This window comes from Ostrea edulis, chromosome 2 (assembly GCF_947568905.1).
Source record: "Ostrea edulis chromosome 2, xbOstEdul1.1, whole genome shotgun sequence".
Classification (NCBI taxonomy): Eukaryota; Metazoa; Mollusca; class Bivalvia; order Ostreida; family Ostreidae; genus Ostrea; species Ostrea edulis.
The window spans coordinates 51,794,607-51,809,378 of NC_079165.1; the positions used below are offsets into that span (position 1 = coordinate 51,794,607).

The following is a 14,772-nucleotide window of genomic DNA, read 5'->3' on the forward strand; positions in this document are numbered from 1 at the left end:
TATGTTATGTAATAAGGGACCAAAACTATAATCATTTGATCTCTTATATCTTAAAAAGAACAAATATTTTGCAATTAAAGCATTATTGAACAAAACTTCTTCAAAATAATGTTCTTCTTAAAATGCACTCTTCATTTTTTCACTAAATGCTCCCATTAGGGAGCTATAGCTTTGGCCCCTATCAAATATTTATCTAAATAACTCGAAAATGGTAGAGAATTTCTGAATACTTAGGCCAATATTCTTTTTTAAATTGGTTTACGGATTTCAAAATTTTCAAATCCGTTCGAAGGAGGTAAAAAAAATAAAACAATTTTAAAGTTCAAATGACAAAAATGTTAAGTAATAAAAGTGAACTTGATTTGAGGTCAATGTTTTATTATCAATTTTAATATTCTCTTCATAGTCAACTTCAAACGGTGGTATATAGCGACTATTGTGCACTTTGGCAACAATGCTGTTTCCTTCAACAAAAGGCCCAGAGGCCTTATCGGTCACCTGAATACTAGTGAAAAAGTATCACTACTTCCATGGGCTATGAAATCTAGAAAAAATTTCCTGTTCTGATTTGATTTGATTTTTGAAGTTTTCCACCACACTCAACAATTTTTCAGTTATATGGTGGTGCCCAGTTTTTGTTGGTGGAAGAGAGAACCCAGATACAATGCACCTGGGAAGAGACCACCGACCTTCCGAAAGTAAACTGGGGAACTTTCTCACTTACCGGCGCGAGCAGGATTTGAACCGGCGCCGACAGAGGTGAGAGCCCGTGTGATTTTGAGCGCGATGCTCTAACCACTCGGCCACGGAGGCTCGTTTCCTGTTCTGAATATCTAAGCTAAATTCTAATGTTCAGCAACAAAATATAACAAGATGTGTTCTTAAAACTTAAATGCCCTCAAAAGTGCATACACTGATGAAAGGCTTTAAATAATAGGTGTATTAACATTAAAACATCAAAATATATGACTACTTTGGACTCATCCTAAAGTCATACCCCTGGGTTGTGAAATTCACCATTTTTTGTACATCCTTTTCTGCTATTCCTAAATATGCATTTAGATCAGGGACTGACACTAACGGCTGTCCGATTGTCCGGGACAACTTAAAACGGTGGTCGGACAACTAAGTTCTGTAGTTTACCTGTCCGATGGGACAACCAAAAATAAATGAAGGGTATCCGTGAAATTTTAATAAATTCTACGTGAAAAGAGTCCTTAAAGTTTTTGAAGTACATCTCGTCGATAGAAATAATCTGATAATCAATATGGCGTTTTTCTGGTTTTCCCTGATCTAAATTTAGATTGTTCATTAATATCGACCAATCAGCTTCACAGTGTATTTTAATCGCGCCAATCAGATGTCTCTATTGTCGCGTGATTCTTGGAAGTGAACAAACAGATATAGAACACTTTTTCCGAAGTTAAAATTCAATAATTTTTACGAAAAACATGTCCAAAATGAAAAATTATCAATAGGTTATCAAATAATAATTTATTATAAAGAATTTAAGGGGAATATTCTCTGATTATTTGATCCATTATAGTCTTAAATAAAACATATTACGACGTAAGAAATGACATGTCAGCTTGATGCCAGAAATGAGTGTCATTCAGATCGGGCATCATTTCTACATCATAATCTTTATTAGTTTATAAGTTGAAGACCGTCTGACAGCAGACATGGCCCAACAATTATCGTTGGCAAAGTATTTTAGTGGGGTAAAAGATCGTGAAAAGCGACAAGTTTCGGACAAGTACATTTTCCATTCGGACAACCTAAATTTCATGTTAACTTGTCCGAAGGGACAGGTTGGTATTAAAATTAGTGTCAGTCCCTGATTTAGATTTGATATAGTATCAATAAAATTACACATAAATACTATATATACTAAGTTTGGCCCCACCCTGGGGTCAAAACCCTTACTCTGGGGAAAATCAAATTTACAATTTTGGTAAAAGACTACCTGCTCTATCCATTTAGTTTCAATTTAGTATCAAAAGCACTAAAGACAAGAGATGTTTGTAAAACACATATGCCCCCCCCCCCCCCCCCAAAATGGTGCAAAATTGAAAAGAGTTATACACACACATCATTTAATTCATAGTAGTATCATCAATTCAAAATATTGAGCAGACAATATCTTCTTATGTCAAGAGTGAATTGACCATGTGACCTAAAAATCAAAACGGGTCGTCTACTCCTTTTGCTGTACCAGTGTACCAAGTTTGGTGTAAATCAAGCAAATAATTCTTAAAATATAGGAGACAATATCTTACTATGTCCAGTTCAACTATTGACTTTTGACCTCAAAATCAATACGGGTCATCTTCTCCTGAAGATGTACCAGTGTACTAAGTTTGATGTCTATCAAGCAAAGGGTTCTTAAGATACTGAGCAGACAGTATATTCCCATATCTAGTTTGACCCTTGACCTTTGACCATATGACTTCAAAATCAATAGGGGTCATCTACTCCTTAGGATGTACCACTGTGTCAAGTTTGATGCCTGTCAAGCCAAGGGTTCTCAAGATATTGAGCGGACAGTATATTCCAATGTCCAGTTTGATGCTTGACCTTTGACTTCAAATCAATAGGGGTCATCTTCTCCTGAAGACGTATCAGTGTACCAAGTTTGATGTCTGTCAAGCAAAGGGTTCTCTAGACATTGAATGGTCAGTATATTCCTATGCCCAGTTGGACCCTTGACCTTTGTCCATATGACCTCAAAATCAATAGGGGTCATCTACTCCTTAGGATGTACCAGTGTGCCAAGTTTGATGTTTTCAAGCAATGGATTCTCAAGTTATTGAGCGGACATTATATTCCTATGTTCAGAGTAGATTGACCATTGACCTTTTGACCTGAAGAATAATAGGGGTCCTTTTCTACTCATAACCAACCCACATATGAAATATCATTATCATCAAGTGAATGGTTCTCAAGATATTGAGTGGACAACATGTGGTCTACCGGACAACCGACCGACCTACAGGTGTTAACCAATATGCCCCTCTTCTTTGAAGGGGGGAATAAAAATGTTAGGCCTTTTTTTTTTTATTGAGTTGGTTTAGGGATCCGCCGCACTGAATTTTTGGGATGTTGGGGGGGGGGGGGGGGGGGGGGGGGGAATGGTTTTTCACTCCTTTTTATATTTCCGACGCTGTAATTTTTCCTTTTCAGAAAAAAAAATAATCAAACCAAAAAAAAAACGAGATCTTTGTAAAACACATATGCCCCCCATGGTGCAAAATTGAAAAGGGTTATACACACACACATCATTTAATTGAGAGTAGTATCATCAATTCAAAATATTGAGCAGACTATATCTTCCTATGTCAAGAGTGGATTGACCATGTGACCTAAAAATCAATACGGGTCATCAACTCCTGAAGATGTACCAGTGTACCAAGTTTGATGTCTGTCAAGCGAAGGGTTCTCAAGATATTGAACAGACAGTATATTCCTATGTCCAATTTCACCCTTGACTTTTGACCATGTGACCTTAAAATAATTAGTAGTCATCTTCTCCTGACGATGTACCAGTGTACCAAGTTTGATGTCTGTCAAGCAAAGGGTTCTCAAGATATTGAGCGGACAGTATATTCCTATGTACAGTTTAACCCTTGACCTTTGACCACGCGACCTCAAAATCAATAGGTGTCATCTTCTTCTGAAGATGTACCAGTGTACCAAGTTTAATGTCTGTCAAGCAAAGGGTTCTCAAGATATTGAACATACAGTATATTCCTATGTCCAGTTTGACCCTTGACCTTTAAACATGTGACCTCAAAATAAATAGGGGTAATTTTCTCCTGAAGATGTACCAGTGTACCATGCTTGATGTCTGTTAAGCAAAGGTTCTCAAAATATTGAACGGACAGTATATTCCTGTCTAGTGTGACCCTTGACCTTTGACCATGTGACCTCAAATCAATAGTGGTCGTCTTCTCCTGAAGTTGTATCAGTGTACCAAGTTTGATGTCTGTCAAGAAAAGGGTTCTCAAGATACTGAGCAGACAGTATATTCCCATGTCAAGTTTGACCCTTGACCTTTGACCATGTGACCTAAAAATCAATAGGGGTCATCTTCTCTTGAAGATGTAACAGTGTATCAAGTTTGATGTCTGTCAAGCAAAGGGTTCTCGAGATATTTAACGGACAGTATATTCCTATGTCCAGTTTGACCCTTGACCTTTGACCATGTGACCTCAAAATCAATGGGGGTTATCTTCTTCTGAAGATGTACTGGCGTACCAAGTTTGATGTCTGTCAAGCAAAGGGTTCTCTAGACATTGAATGGTCAGTATATTCCTAGGCCCAGTTGGACCCTTGACCTTTGACCAAATGACCTCAAAATCAATAGGGGTCATCTACTCCTTAGGATGTACCAGTGTGCCAAGTTTGATGTCTTTCAAGCAAAGGGTTCTCAAGATATTGAGCGGACATTATATTCCTATGTCCAGAGTAGATTGACCCTTGACCTTTTGACCTGAAAAACAATGGGATCCTCTTCTACTCATAACTAACCCACATATGAAATATCATTATCATCAAGTGAATGGTTCTCAAGATATTGAGCGGACAACACATGGTCTACAGACCGACCGACCGACCGACCAACCGACAGGTGCAAAACAATATGCCCCCTCTTTTTCAAAGGGGGGCATAAAAAGAAAGAAAAGAAAATAGATTCCACTGGACTGGATATCTGGACAGATGCCTCCATCGATCGTTGAAATCTCGGGACAGTCCATAATATTCATGTGTCATGTGTGGAATATCAGTCAACTTCAGCCGGTGCTAACAATTATTCTGCACCTTAGTAACAATGCTTTTTGCTTCCAATAAGTTATCTGTTTATGAAACTAACTTCTAATTAGCTTTTTATACATTGCATACCATTTAGATATGTAAATCCCCAAAAAAAACAAACACTTCTTTTCAGATGGCATCCATGACATATGTTGGGTTACACTAATCACCTAAACAAGTATAACCCTACCTGACCTTACCATGCATACATTTTGCCAAGAAACACTTTTAAATTCTTATTAATGAATTTTAAAGAAATATTCTTCATAATTATAATGTGTAATTCTTCATATATTGAAGGAGGTTGAAAACATATTTAACATTATTGAATTCATTCACTGTATAAAATTTGTTGACTACCAACAATAAATTGATCTGACCTATATAAAATTCAGAATTTTTTAATAAATGTTTATAGGGTTCATGAATTTTATTTATAACTTTACTTGACTTCATAAATAAGACTTTAAAACTTAAAAAGTAAATTTTTAGACAAAATATAAGCTTGGTAAGGTCAGTCAGGATTTTAGTACTTCAAGTGATTAGTGCGTCCCTATACACGTCATGTATGCCATCTTTTGAATGGAAAAACGATGTGGTTCTTTTATATTGGGATTTACATAACTAAACGGTAAACAATGGACATTTGATAATGATAAAAAGTTAATTTAATAATCAAATAACATTTTTGAAGGAAACAGCATTGTTGCCATATGGTGCACAATATAGTCACCATATACCACCGTCTTAAGTTGACAGTGAAGAGAATATTAAAGTTGATAATAAAACATTGACCTCAAATCAAGTTCATTTTTATTACTTAACATTTTGTCATTTGAACTTTTTTTTTTTTTACCTCCTCTGAATGGATTTGAAAATTTTGAAATCCGTAAACCAATTTAAAAAAAAATTGGCCTTATTTAAGTGTTTTACACATAAACACTAGATAACAAGTTTGGCCCCACCTTGGGGTCAGAACCCCTACCCTGGGGATCATGAAATTTATAATTTTGGTAGAGGCCTTCCTGCTCTACATCACTATACATTTAGTTTTTCTTACATGTGCGTGGTTCTTGAGAAGAAGATTTTTGAAAATTTGTTATTTTTAGAAAGTTTTTGCCCCGCCCCATAGGCCCGAGGGGTGCAGGAATCCTGAAATTTACAATGTATGTTCCCTTTGTTCCAAAAATGTTTCATACCAAATTTGAAAAGAATTGGAATGTTAGTTATCAAGAAGTTAAAAATGTTTATTGTTCACACATTTAAGGTAGTACTCTACATCGTCATAATGGCTGATTTCCTTTAAAAACATGGATGACAAAATCGATATCAGCAATATTTGACTTTTCCTTTTCCATTTAAATACCTAGCCGAGTAGCTCAGCAGGTTAGAATACCGACTGCTGAACTGTAGGTCGCAGGTTCGAGTCCAGCAGGGGTTTTCAATTTTTTTCAAATTACCTTCTACTAAAACTGTATTTTTTGACAAAATAAAGTAAATTTGAAAATTTTCAAATTCAAAATATTTTTGTACATATCCTACACTTTTCATCTACATCAAATTTCTCTGGTGTAGCATACCTCCTTAATAACTGACCATTTTGGCCCCACCCTGATACCAAAACTCTTACCCCTGGGATCATTAAATTTACAATTTTGGTAAAGGACTACCTCTTCTTTTTAAATATCTATTTACTTTCAATTTAGTATCAATAGAACTAAAGAAAATGTTATTTAAGTGTTTTACACATAAACACTATATAATAAGTTTGGCCTCGCCCTGGGATCAGAACCCCTACCCCGTGGATCATGAAATTTACAATTTTGGTAGAGGCATTCCTGTCCTACATTACTATGCATTTAATTTTTCCTTACATGTGTGTGGTTCTTGAGAAGAAGATTTTTGAAAATTGGTCAATTTTGGGCAGTTTTTGCCCCACTCCTAGGGCCCCAGGGGTGCTGGAGTCCTGAAATTTATAATTTATGCCCCCCTTGTCCCAATGATGTTTCATATCAAATTTGAGAAGAATTGGAATGGTAATTATTAAGAAGTTAAAAATGTTCAATTGTTAACGCACGACGACAACCAGTTGCAATAGGTCACCTGAGTTTACTCAGGTAAACTCAGGTGACCTAAAAATGTTTGGAAACAGAAGACCTTTCCTTTGATATAAAGAAAAAGGGGCTGGCTTTTCCAATAAAGGAGCCAGAAGAATCTAAAGTCTTTGAAGTATATCTCCTGAGCTATATATATTTTGTTATAAGTCATACAAGCGAAACTGTTCATCTTAACCATCTTCATCTAAACATATCATTATTTAGGTCATATATTACGCAATTTGGGGTTTAAAGGGCCAAATCCATAATTTTTTTATTTTTCATCTTGAAAAGGACAAATATTTTGTATACCATTATTGAACAAAAGTTGTTTAGAATAATGTTCTTCAAAAATGTACTTATAATTTTTTCACTAAACGTTCCCATTAGGGAGTTACATGGTTGGCCCCTTGAAAATACTTGTTTAAATAATGCGAAAACGGTAAAGAACTTCTGAATGCTCATTGAACAAAAAAAATTGAAAACAAAAGACCTTTCCTTTCATAAGCAGAAAATCACTAAAACACATCAAAGATGCATATGGCCGAGTTGCAGTTAGGAAAATTATGCACGCTTGCATTCATGAAGTAAAAAAATGCACGTATTTAATATAGTTTAAAAGTATGAAGCTTTGAATGGCCGCAATAGGTATTAAGTGTGATAATGACCTTGACCTTTGGCCTATGGATTTCAAAAGCAACATGTATCTTGAATTTCATCAGGATTTGAAGTCTGATAAACATGCACCAGCAAGTACATGTGAGCCGTTCCAAGCAAAAACCCCCCTGGTGTGAATTTTTTTCGAAAATTATTTTTTGATGTTAAATGAATATACACCATGGGCATCATTCCCTAAAAATATTAAAGATATATTCAGTGTCGTTAATATTTTACAGGTAATCAAAGACAGTAACTATATATGAGCAATGATGTTGTTTTATTGCTTTGACGTCGTTTTATTGCATTGACATTATTAATAAGGTAATTCCCCATACCACATCTTAGTATTGAAAACCCTACAGATTTCTATCAAAATTTGCATGTATTTTGTCAAGGATGTATATTGACCAAATTCCCGAAGAAAAATATGTTTAGCGGCCTTTCCCAGAGTACAGCCCCTTCTAAAAATAGAACAAATCACTTTAAAACAAGCAGTGTTAATATACATACATTTTAAGGCACTGTCTTTATTTAAACGATAGAAATATGTTTCTTTCATATGAATTGAAGAAAATGTATTGCATTTGACTGTTTTCAATAATTTTTCATCTACTGAACCATGTTCTTGGTTTCAAGGTGATGAAAATACACATATAGTAGTCAAATTTTGACTAATCATAGCCTACCATATCCGGAAAATTGTGTTTTCAAAATCCTTCAGCTTTTTTAAACATTTCAACATGTTTTACCTTTACACTCAAGCAATCATTTGACATAAGAAGTAGATAGGGTATCGGATAATTTGAGAGCCCAATGACCCCCTCTAGGTTAAAAACCTTGTAAAAACGCATATTGGAAAATGGTGTTTAAAATTCCTATCTCTGCAAACATGTTTCATTCATCATTTACATTACTAAATTACCATTTCAAGAAATATTACAGGGTGGTTTTTGAAAAACAGTTTAAAACATTAAAGCTTCAAAGAGCTAAAAACCACTTTCATTGATTGCCGTAAGCTTTAGGGATCAGGCTTGGAGTTAGAAAAATCCTAACTTTACTATGGAGCTTACTAAATCCATAGCCTACGTCACATGAACACTGACATGATGTCACAATTATAGATGAAAAAATAAAATTATGTTGGAACAAAGTGATGTACATAGATGATTTTTAACGCTCATTCAGAGAATGCTAACCTATGATCAAGTTACAAATTTTGGGAAATTCGAATATTTTAAAACACCCGAATTCTGTATTCCTCGCCCACTTGGTAATTTTTAGTTCCTGCTAGTTTTTAACAATACGATTATGTACAGCCATGTGATGTTCACGAGTGTTAACAACATGTAACTACCGCGTACATTCCAAGTAGTTTTAATCAAAACATCAGTAAAGGTCATGTCCGGCCAGAAAAGTGTTTTAGATAAAAGAAAATTACATTACAATACCCATGATCCATACTGTACGTACAAGAACACAAACGTCAAACGTACGACACCTAGGCCTAGAGATAGGGCCTAAATATGTGACAAATCTGTCAGCGTATGATCTAAATTGAACACTCTGAAATCATTAGACACAACAGAGATATGCACATACATTGTACATGTATATGCACATTTATTATGGATTCGGCCTACAATAGATACACTGAAAGTTGGCAACACGATTTAACATCATAATCTGTAATATTTGCAGAAATCTCACGGGAATTACTGAACGACTGTGTGTCATAACGCAATGTGTATGGAGGGTTTACGACTTCGCGATGTATATAACTATTAAGCATTTTCTCTCCCGAGTGTTGTCTTGTATAAAACCGGCTTGTTTGTATTATTGCGATTCATATGTTGTTTTTTAATTCTAAATTTTTGTTGTTTGCTTTCAAACAATCAGTCCTAATATGGTCTACAAATTTCACCAAAATGCCATCAGGTTCGTTGAATGTGTGATATCGTTCGTGAATCGTCAATAACGTTTCTAACGTTATCTGAAGTGGTCTGGGGAATTACCGTAAGTCACTTTTGAGAAGCAGGGTGGGTCTTGTCCTTGGCGTTTGTCTTTACAAAGGTTTAGCTAAATATAGTACTACCTTCAGACTCACCTGATGACTAGGGCAATTTTTTTTTAATGTTTGTTTGTTTGGTTATGGATATATGTGGTTAAAATATTCACAATTCATTCGAGACCATTTGGCTGAAATTACACACCAGATGATATACATGAGTACAACTACGTATATGTAAAATCTCAAGATGTTTAAATAGTATGAATTCATGTGTATCCAGTGGTGGGTTTAAGGGGGGGGGGGCCCAAGCCGGCGCCGCCCCCCCCCCCCCCTCCCCCCCCTTAAAATTTTCAAATTTAAGGTAAATCGTGGTCTCTTGTTTAGAAAAATGTACTAAACGATAAAAGAAGCAATAATTCCTTCCACTCCCAGAGAATTAATTGACAAAATCTTTTAATTTCTGGAATTACTTTATTGGGAGAACTTCACTTTTCCCCAAAAAACCTTTAAAATGTGCTTCGTTTTATTAATTTTACCCTATTAAAAATGATAGAAAATAGTACAAATGACTAAATAGGAGACATTTCAAGCCCTATAAAATCCAGGAACTTCCGGGGGCTTCGCCCCCTTGGTCCCCACCAGGGCTTTGCCCTGGACCCACTGGGGGCCTCAAGGCGGCCCACAGCCTCATAAAGTTGCGTCCCCCGTAACCGCAATTCCTGGATCTAGTAGTGCATGTATCTTTGAAAATATTCATATGAAAATTATATGCTTTACAAAATGAAATCATAATGAAATCCTAGGAACATGATCCCACCTCTGGTACATGTATATCCAGGGGTCCGTGTTTGCCCAACTCTCTATTTTGTATTGCTTATAGGAGTTGTAAGATTGATCACTGTTCGCTATCTTCACCTTTCACTTCGACATTTATCAAGATAATGTTTCCAGTCTATTCATATCTCGATACATATCTCTGAAAATCATATGCTTTGATTGTCCATGTTTTGACTTAAAAAATCATTATAAGAGATTGACGCCTGATTTAAAAAAACTAAATTCAAATAGTTGGAACGGGGGTTCGGAAGGGGGTAAGGAGTCTCGCAGGTGTTGTTGTCCGACATAAAAAATGAATTACCCTTAAAAAGTGCACATTGTACTTGGAACTTTCTGCTATTGGTGCTTGAAACAAAAGAAACATGTTATAATTTATAGTGTTATGTTCAACATTTATCATATTTTCATTTTTAGGACGCGGTAGGTCAATGGTAGGGCAGGCTGCCCCCCCCCCCCCCCTTTTGTAATGCAAATTAAAGCTTATTGGGTGACTGTCTACCCCCCCCCCCCCCAACTATTTTTAGCAATAGTAGAGAATGCATGGTAATAATTTAAGCTTAAGATTTATGGATGAGAATTCTTTAGCGAAGTACTGAGCAGTAATAGTAAAAGACCTCCTCCACAATTTAAGAAAATGAAGCAAGTGAAAACAGAAAACATTTAAAGCACTCATGGTAGAAGACCCTAACCAGGGTTTGACATTTACTTTCTTGAGTACTAGACCAGTCGGGCTACTTCAAATGATATTTACTAGACCTGACCTTACATCCACTAGCCCTGACAAACTTTCCAGAGAAAAGAAACCCTGATGGTTTCTCCATATTTAAGTACTCAATTCAAATGACAAACGTACTTAATTGTCTCAAAAACATCTTTAGTCTTGTCATTCAATTTGATGCTTTTATTTTCAAACGCATTTACTGTTTCTTTAAATTCTACTCGGCACGGAAATTCTTTAGTCTTTTGTTAGAATAAAATGACCTTAACCGCTTTTTTAAAATTTCTTTTTCATAAGCCCTACTTTGTTTCTTCCCAACCTACTCCTTTTTTTTTCTCAGAACATCCTTCCTTGAGGACGAGAAGTCGAGACATTCCCGCACATGTGTCAACAATGAAAAATGGTTATAAGTTGAAAATAAGATATCTTATGGTTTAAAATAAAGTTTCTTGTTTATTTTTTCAACACGACCAGTCGGACTAGTATATCGACATTTTACCCGACCGGACCTATCATTTAGTAGACTCGGTCGGTCGGACGTGCCTTAGTGTCAAACCCTTCTAACCTACCCCACACTCTTACAACCTAAGAAAACGAAGTCTGGGATATTCATTTGTTAGAGTAAATCATAATAGAATACTCCAATGCTCCCGTCTCCTCCTACACCCATCCCCCAAATCAGGATTTTAGAATTTTGAAGATCAGCAAAAAACTTCTCTTTTTTTTTAGCTGCTCAAGTATTTTTAAGAAGCCAACTTCCATACCCCCTCCCTCCCTGGAAAATGATACGTGCGTTCGCTTCATAACCAGGTCATGATCTACATGTACAACCTAAACATGTAATGATACGGAAACCCTCAACATTTAGAAATGAGAATCGCGGGTCTTTCAGATATGACCTAAATGAAAACAACAGCAACAGCAAAATAAAAAGAACAAAACACACACACTCAACGCAACATGTGTTGCGGCAAGTGTACCATAAAGATGTGTTTATCAACAAAGGAGACCCCATGATCTTGCCAATCATATTTTCTTTTTACTTCGGGGGTCGTCTTCTATCTTTTTAATGACATCCACATTCCATACATGCATCACTCTGAGGCGAGCTTGTTTTATTAACACCGATAGTAAGAAATTGAGGACCCATATAACTAATGTTTCAAATATTTATTAGTTATTTGGCGATTGAAAAGTAGTATTGTCATGAAAGTGTGTACATATATCATTCCTAACCAAATGCATCTATAAAATCTGTAAATATTCTTTAGTATGTCTGCACTTGCATCAAATAAAAATTCTGATTGACTCCATGGAGTCCGATAACTGATGCTGCTTTATTTCGATCGCTTTAGTTTTTATTACTGTAAAATGCTATAGCTTCCACTTTGTAGGCCTACATAATTTCGCTAGACTACTACATTTGCCCATGCAAAAACCGAGGTCCCGTGTCACAGCAGGTGTGGCATGATAAAGATTTATGTAAAGGATATAAGCCAAAAACTGTTCATTCTGTGAGAGAAAGAACTGATCGAGGCCCGTAGGGCCGAGATCATGCAGTTCTTTCTCTCACAGAATGGACAGTTTGAGGCTTATATCCTACTTAAAACATTACATCTTTTGTTCTAAGAATGGACAGTCTCGGGTAAACCCATTGACAATGACAATTATGAATAAAACTATTTTTGAATAGTCTGACAATATAACCAGTCTTGCGTAGAAGTCTGTTTCTTTTGTTCACTTATTGGACAGTGTCAGGTAAGTAGTTTTGTACTGCAGGTTTTATATTCACTCACTCTATGGTACTGAGCCATATCAACATGTCTTCCTCTGATGGGGAGAGCATTTTCATTGCACAATCAAAATTTAAGGATTTTAATGAAAGTACTGCAAATATTATTATCTTAATGAGTGTTATATTCTGGATATGGAAGGTGAGAAAGTTATGGAGCCAAATTTTGATTTGAAAAGCATTGTGTTTTCGAATATTTGGATGAGGAAATAATGAACACCAGCCAAAAGAACTCAATACGCCCATCTCGTGAAATGAAATTATTCATGAAAGAGAAAATAATAATTCAGAATTAGGATATGCTAATAAAGAAAACATAAAAAAGCGTTGTGAAGAAGTTTTGGAATGTGCCTCTGAATGCAGCGAAATTCAAATGCAGTATGGAAATTGAGGGTTTTTTAAGGTAAAACCCCTGTTTATAAGATATCTATACTTACCTGCATCGAACATTTTGCAATATGTCACGGACTCCTACTACTATGCCCGAATAATTTTTAGAACGAGTTATCTTCCTTTAACCCACTCTTCAATACCCAACATCCGGGTACCTCAGTTTATGTGAGGGAAAAAATCAAATACACCCCTTAAAACTCTAAAAGTGGGGAGGTGGGAAGGGAATATGCAGGTAAGTATAGATATCTTATAAACAGGGGTTTTACCTTTAAAAAACCCTCAGTTTATTTCAGTATCTATACTTACCTGCATCGAACATTTTGCAACAAACAGAATTTGTAGCCATAGGAGGAGGGATTAGAGTAAATTAAAAAACCTTCTCACCCTTACTGTTTCTTTTTCTTTGCCCACTTCATTGTTTTCAAAATAGAAGATCTGGCAAAGTTTTCCTCTCCCCAAGATACATCTTTCAAATAGAATGAGGTGAAGGTATTCTCAGAGGCCCAGTGAGCTGCTTGAAAAATCTCTTTCACTGAGGCTCCATTCAACAGGGCCCAAGATGATGCCAAGTGTCTGGTATCATGAGCTCTAACTTCTTTCAAGTTCAGTTCAGGTGAATTTTCATAGACATGTTTAATGAGAGAAACAATCCATCTAGAAATAGATGCTTTTGCCACAGGCCTATGTAAATGCTTTTGATATGTAAGAAAAAGTGCATCATTTTGATTTCTGAAATCCTTTGTACTCTTTCTGTACATCTTTAAACATCTGCATGGACACAGCAACAAATCATCTGGCTCTGTTGCAAACCTGTCAAATCTAGGAATAAATATGGGATTCCATACTTTACCAAGTCGCTGAGTCTTGGCTAAAAACTGCAGATTAGGAAGAAGTCGAATTCCTGAAGGTTCTTCTCTAAATTTGATTCCTTGACTGATAAAGTATGCATTTTACTCACACGAGCTGCAGATGCTAAAGCCACCAGAAATACAGTTTTCCAAGTCAAATATTTGATATCTATAGACTCAATGGGCTCAAAAGGGTGTTTGGTCAGAGCCCATAACACAGTTGGCAAATCCCAATTAGGTAACAATGGCTTAACTGAAGGATTTGTATTGAAAATTCCTTTAATCAAGTCAGTCAAACTCTTTTCAGAACTTACTGTACTCTTGCTCCAGCCTTTGTGAACTGTGGCAATAGCTGCTCTATAACCAGAGATGGTGGATGCTCTGCATCCTTTTGTCTCGTGCAAATATATCAGAAAATTTGCCATGTCCTCTATAGGGGCAGAATGTGGACTGACACATTGTTCACTACACCAGCTTCTGTATATCCGCAGTCTAGCCTCATAGACTCTTTTGGTTGATGCTCTTCTGCTCTTATTCATGTAGTTTTGAGCTTTTGAAGAAAATTCTCTCTTAGTCGGCTTATGCTGGATATTTTCCAAGCTACT

The 14,772-nt window shown here is 36.0% G+C and overlaps 1 protein-coding gene across 12 annotated transcripts in view; it reads right to left on the reverse strand.

Moving 5' to 3' along the window:
• The window catches only part of LOC125682093 (elongation factor Ts-like), a 214,259-nt gene that overhangs the window by 137,935 nt on the left and 61,552 nt on the right, over positions 1-14,772 (reverse strand). The gene's annotated exons all lie outside the window — the stretch shown is intronic.